The sequence below is a fragment of the Rhincodon typus genome, chromosome 9 (genome assembly GCF_021869965.1).
Source record: "Rhincodon typus isolate 14 chromosome 9, sRhiTyp1.1, whole genome shotgun sequence".
Classification (NCBI taxonomy): domain Eukaryota; kingdom Metazoa; phylum Chordata; class Chondrichthyes; order Orectolobiformes; family Rhincodontidae; genus Rhincodon; species Rhincodon typus.
In genome coordinates this window covers 91,927,315-91,933,346 of record NC_063340.1, presented here as the reverse complement: position 1 = coordinate 91,933,346, position 6,032 = coordinate 91,927,315, and the positions used below count along the sequence as shown (strand labels likewise).

Below are 6,032 nucleotides of genomic sequence, written 5' to 3'. Positions count from 1 at the left end.
GAATAGTTTAGGTTAGATGGGCTTCAGATTGGTTTCACAGGTCGGCGGAACATCGAAGGCCGAAGGGCCTGTACTGCGCTGTAATGTTCTATGTTCTAAAGGAAGCATATGTAAGGTTTAGGAAACAGGTCAAACAAGGCCCTTGAGGAGTATAAAGGAAGCAGAAAAGAACTTAAACAAGGAATTAGGAGGGAGAAAAGGTGCCTTGAAATGTCCTTGACAAGTAGGATTACAGAGAATCCCAAGGCATTTTATATGTATTTTAGGAGCAAGAAGATAACTCTGGAAAGGATAGGTCCACTTATGGAGAAAGGAGAGAATTTATGCATGGAGCCAGAGGAAGTGGCTGAGGTCCTTAATAAGGACCACATCAGTATCAACCAAGGAGAAGGACGAGGATGATTGTAAGATTTGAGAGGGGTATGTTGATACTCTGGGTCATGTCAATATGGAGGAGGTGGTGTTTGGAAATATATTAAGATAGATAAGTCCCCAGGACCTGATGGGATCTATCCTGGGATACTGGAGGCAGCAAGGGAGGAGATTGCTGAGGCCTTGATAGACACCTTTGTATCTTCTTCAGTCACAGGTGAGATCACAGAAGACTGGAGAATAGCCAATGTTGTTCCTTTCCTTAAGAAGGACAACAGGATAATCGAGGAAATTACTGACCAGTGAGCCTTACATCAGCAGTAGAGAAATTCCTGGAGAAGATTCTAAGGGTCAAGATTTAATTGCATTTGGAGAAGAATGGAATCATTAGGGATAGTCAGCATGGCTGTGCGTGGGAGGTCTTATCTCAGAAATTTGATTAATTTTTTTAAGGAAGTGATGGAAATGATTGAGGGTAGGGCAGTGGATGTTGTCTACATGAACTTTACTAAAGAATTTGACAAGACCCCTCATTGTAGGCTGGTCCAGAAGATCAAATCGCATGGGATCCACAGAGTTGGCAAGTTGCATACAAAACTGGCTTGACCATAGAAGACAGAGGGCAGTTGTAGAGGGGTAGTTTTCTGACTGGAGGTCTGTGACCCAGTGGTCACAGCTAGAACCTCTGGTGTTTGTATTATATATAAATGACTTGGATAAAAATGTTGGTGGCCTGATTAGTAAGTTTGCACCTGACACAAAAATTGGAGTTGTGGATATTGAGGAAGGTTATGAAAGGATACAGCAGGATATAGATCAGCTGGAAAGTTGGGTGGACAAATGGCAGATCAAATTTAATTCAGTCAAGTGTGAGGTGATGCATTTTGGGAGGTCAAATGCAAGAGTAAAGTATACAGTAAATGGCAGGACCCTTAGGAGCAAAAATAGAAATTGTTGGAAAAACTCAGCAGGTTCTGTAGTAAGAAAGCAGAGTTAACATTTCTTCAGAAGGGTCACTGGACTTGAAATGTTAACTCTGCTTTCTCTCCACAGATGCTGCCAGAGCTGCTGAGATTTTCCAGCAATTTCTGTTTTGGTTTCTCATTTCCAGCATCTGCAGTTCTTTGGGTCTTTTGTTTAGGAATGCTTAGGAGCATTGAGACACTGAAAGTGGGTAAGGTGGTAAAGATGGCATGTGTTCTTCATTGGTCAGGGTATTGGCTATAAAAATTAGCAAGTCATGTTGCAGCTGTACAAAATTTCAGTTAGACCACATTTGGAATATTGCATGCGGTTCCAGTTGTCACACCACAGGAAGGATATGGAGAGGGTGCAAGAGGTTTACCAGGTTGTTGTCTGGATTAGTGTATTAGCTATAAGGAGAGGTTGAACAAACTCAGATTGTTTTTTTTTCCTCTAGCGTTAGAGGCTAAAGGGCAATGTGATAGAGTTATATAAAATTACAAGGGGCATGGAGAGGGTGGAGAGTCAGTCTTTTTCCCAGGGTGGAAATGTCAAATACTAGGTAGAGAAAGGATTACACAGGCAGAAAGGGAATGGGTGACCATCAGACAAAATCACAGACAGCATGTTTAGCAAGGTAATCCACGCTGCAGGTGAGGATCACACTGGCAGAAAGGGAATGGGTGACCATCAGAAAAAGTAAAAGGTTCAGGAACAATGTGCAAGTGTCTCCTATGGTCATCCCCCTCTCAAATATATACACCGCTGGGTGCAATGGCTTGTTGGGGCGAAAGCAGCATCAGCCAGGTTCATGGCCCAATGGGTGGCTCTACTGTAAAGAAGGGGAGAAAAACAAGCGGCAGGGCTATCGTGATCAGGGATTCAATAGTAAGGGGTACAGACAGGCAATTCTGTGGCGGCAGGCGTGAATCCAGGATGGTGTGTTGCCTCCCTGGAGCCAGGGTCAGGGATGTGAGGGAGCAGCTGCAGGACATTCTGCAGGGGGAGGGTAATCAGCCAGTGATTGTGGTATGCATAGATACCAACGACAGGTAAGCAAAGGGACAAGGACCTGAAAAGCTGAATATAGGAAGTCAGGAGATAAACTAAAATGCAGGGCCTCAAATGTAGTAAGCTCAGGATTACTGTCAGTGCTATGTGCTAGCGACAGCAGGAATATGAGGATTGATCAGATGAATGTGTGTCTGGAGAAACGTTGTACCAGGGAGAGATTTAGATTCTTGAGGCACTGGGACCATTTCTGGTGAAGGTGGGACCCGTACAGGGCCGACAGGTTGTACCTGGGCAGAGGTGGGACAAATACCCTCTCGGGTCCTTTTGCTAGTTCTGTTGATGAGGTTTGAAACCAGTATGGCAGAGGTGTAGACTTAGATGGTTCAGATTCAGATCAGGAAACAGGAGGTAGAACATGAGGTAGCGATGTAGTCAGCAACTCAGCAAGACAAAAGAAATGGGGATTAAAAAATGTCTGGCAAAGGAAATTGACAGGTTTGAGCTATTTATACTTTGCAAGAAATATTACAAACTTGGGGTACAGGTTGAGCTTAGAAATCAAAAAAAGGGCAGTCACATTACTAGGACGGTACTACAGGCCCCCAAATAGTGAGAGGGAGACAGAAGAACATATTTGTAGTCAAATTTCTGCCTGTAGGAATAGGAAGGTTATAATAGTATGAGACTTTAACTATCCCAATATCAACTGGGTTTCAAACAACATAAGGGACATTGAGGGTGAGAAATTCATGTACTATGAGAGGAGATGCAGTTCTGAATTTAGTTTTGGCAAATGAAGATGGGCAAGTGAGTGAAGACAGTGGTGACCATATCGGGGATGGTGACCACAATTCGGTTAGATTTAGTTTTATTACAGAAAAGGACAGAGATAAATGAGGAGGAAATGTTTTAAACTGAGGGAAGGCAAATTTGATAAAACTGAGAAGCGATTTGGCTGAGATGGACCGGACAGGGCTGCTAAAGGATAAAACAGTAACAAACCACTGGGAGGCACGAAACAGTGAGATCCTCTGGGCATGAAACAGACATGTCCCGTAAAAATAAGAATGGTATTGCCAAATCTAGACCCTCACGGTTGTTTAGAAAAATTTAGGTGAAGGTGAAGGTAAACAAAAAAACCGCTTGTGATAGTCACAAAAAAATTCAATACTGCAGATAGTCTAGAGGAGTACAGAAAGTAAAGGGATCAAATAAAAAAAAACAGAGGGCATGAAAAAATATTAGCAACATAAAGAAAAACCCAAAGGTGTCTTTTAGAATGTAAAAGCAAAAGGACAGTTACGGAAAAAGGGGACCTATCAGAGATGAAGAAGGGAACTTGTGTGAAGATGCAGAAGATATGGCAAGAATTTTAAATGACTTTTGTCTCTGAATTCACAAAGGAAAAGGATGATGTGGATACAGTAATCCAAGAGGATCAGTGTGAAATATTGGACAAAATAATCAAAACGAGAGAGGAAGTGGTAGAGTAGTTGGAATCCTTGAAAATGGATAAGTTGCCAGGGCTGGATGGATTGTTACCTGGGATGCTGAAGGTGGTCAGGGAGGAAATAGCAGAGGATTATTTTCTAATCTTCAGTCGACACAGGTGAAGTGCAGGTGAACTGAAGGAATGCAATGTTGTTACAAACTTTAAAAGGGTATAAAGGAAATGCCAAATAATTATAGGCCAGTTAATCTTACTTCGGTGGTAGGCAAATCATTAGAATCAATCCCGAGAGATTGGAAAACTGTTACTTAGAAAGGCATGGACGAGTCAGGATAGTTAGCATGGGTTTGTTTCAAGGAATGTCATGTCTTACAAATTTGACTAAGTTCTTTGAGGAAGCGATAAGGGGGAAATCGATGAAGGTAGTGCAGTCTACATGGATCTTAGTAAGACATTGTGGCAGAACGGTCAAAAAATTGAAAGCCTATGGCATACAGGATAATGTGTCAACTTGTTTCCTGTTACTAAAGCCAACTTTAGATCTAAAGAGTAATTATTGGTGGCTGCCCTTGCAAATGGAAAGCTGTTTCAAGTGTTGTTCTATAGGGCTTAGTGTTGGGATCCTGTTGTTGCTTTATACATGAACAATTCGGATTTGAACATGGGGGGCACAACTTGGAAATTTTCCAACAAAACAAAAATTGGCCATGTAGTGGATAGCTGTAACCTCAAATGATATTTATGGAGAGGGCAAGAAAGTGCCAGATGGAGCTTATCTCTCATAAGTGTGAGGTAAAGCATTTAGGGAGGTCAAACAGTAAAAGGGAATACACAATAAATGGGAATATACTGAGGGGGAGATGAAGTGAGAGATCTTGGCGTGCAAGTGTACAGGTTCCTAAAGGTAACAGTACACATTGATAAAGTTTTAAAGAAGGCATATGGAATGCTCTCCTTCATTGGCAGAGGAATAGAGTACTAAAGTAGGGATATAATGATGAAACTATACATGACACTCGTGAGCCCACAGCTAGAGTACTGTGTGCAATTCTGGGCACTACATGACAGGAAGGATGTAATTGCTCTGGACAGAGTGCAGAGAAGATTTACTAAAATATTGCCAAGGCTTGAGACTTGTAGCTACGAGGAGAGATTGGCCCACTTCTGTGCTGTATCATTTCTATGGTTCGGTGGGGGGCCAGGGGAGTACAGGTTTAGGGTGCAAGGGGGGGAAAATGTAAATAGATGTGCAAGACAAGTTTTTTTTAAAAAACCGACGGTGGAAGTTATGTGGAACATTCTGCGAGGGGAGGTGGTAGAAGCAGATATGATAGCAACGTACAAGAGGCTTTTAAACAGAAACATGAACAGGTAGGGAAGACGGACACATCCCATGTACGGGCAGATGGGATTAGTTTAGAATGGCATCAGGTGTGGCACAAATATATGGGGCTGAAAGGCCTGGTTCCACACAATGTTCTTTGTAAGGTGGTCGGGGTGAGCTGCCTCCTTGAAATTCTGCAGTCCATGTGCTGTAGGTTGACCCACACTGCCCTGGGGGAGGGAATTCCAGGATTTTGACCCAATGACACTGAAGCAATTGGTGATGTTTGTAACGTTCAAACTGAAATTTCAGAAATACTTGAAGTGTTCTCCCTCTGTTCTTTCTCTGAATTTTCATTCCCTTATTTTTTTTCTGTTCTCCCTCCCTTTCCAATTCTTTTTCTATTCTCACTCTGTTTTCTTTACCACTTTTCCTCTTCTTCATCTTGGTTTTCTCTCTCTCATCCTCTTCTTCTTTCTCATTGTATTTTCTGCTTTCTCTCTCTCTCTCCCCGTCTTCTCCCTCCCGTGTTCTTTGCCCCAGTCCCCGAGTTTTCTCTTTCTCTCTGCCTCCCACACCCGTTTTCTTTCTCTCTCTCTCTCTGTTTTTCCTTGGTTCTTTCTCTCTATCTGTCTCTCTCTTCCCGCCTCCACCCCTCGTTTTTTTTTCTTTTTCCCTCGGTTCTCCCCCACCCCCCCGGGGAGTGGGGGACGTGGCACTCTCCCTCCATCCATCCATCCATCCATCCCTCCCTCTCTATCTCTATCTCTATCTCTCCCTCTCGGAGTCTCGGGTTTGTTTCGGCTCCGGCTGCAGCCTCCGCTCAGCCCAGCCCGGGCGGGAGAGTTTGGGGGCAGTTTCTGGAAAGTTTGCAGGAGTTTGGGAAAGTTTGCAGGAGTTTGGGAAAGT

The 6,032-nt window shown here is 43.2% G+C and overlaps 1 protein-coding gene across 1 annotated transcript in view; it reads right to left on the bottom strand.

The window, feature by feature from the left end:
• Window positions 1–6,032, bottom strand: part of tram2 (translocation associated membrane protein 2) — a 29,124-nt gene that overhangs the window by 22,844 nt on the left and 248 nt on the right. The gene's annotated exons all lie outside the window — the stretch shown is intronic.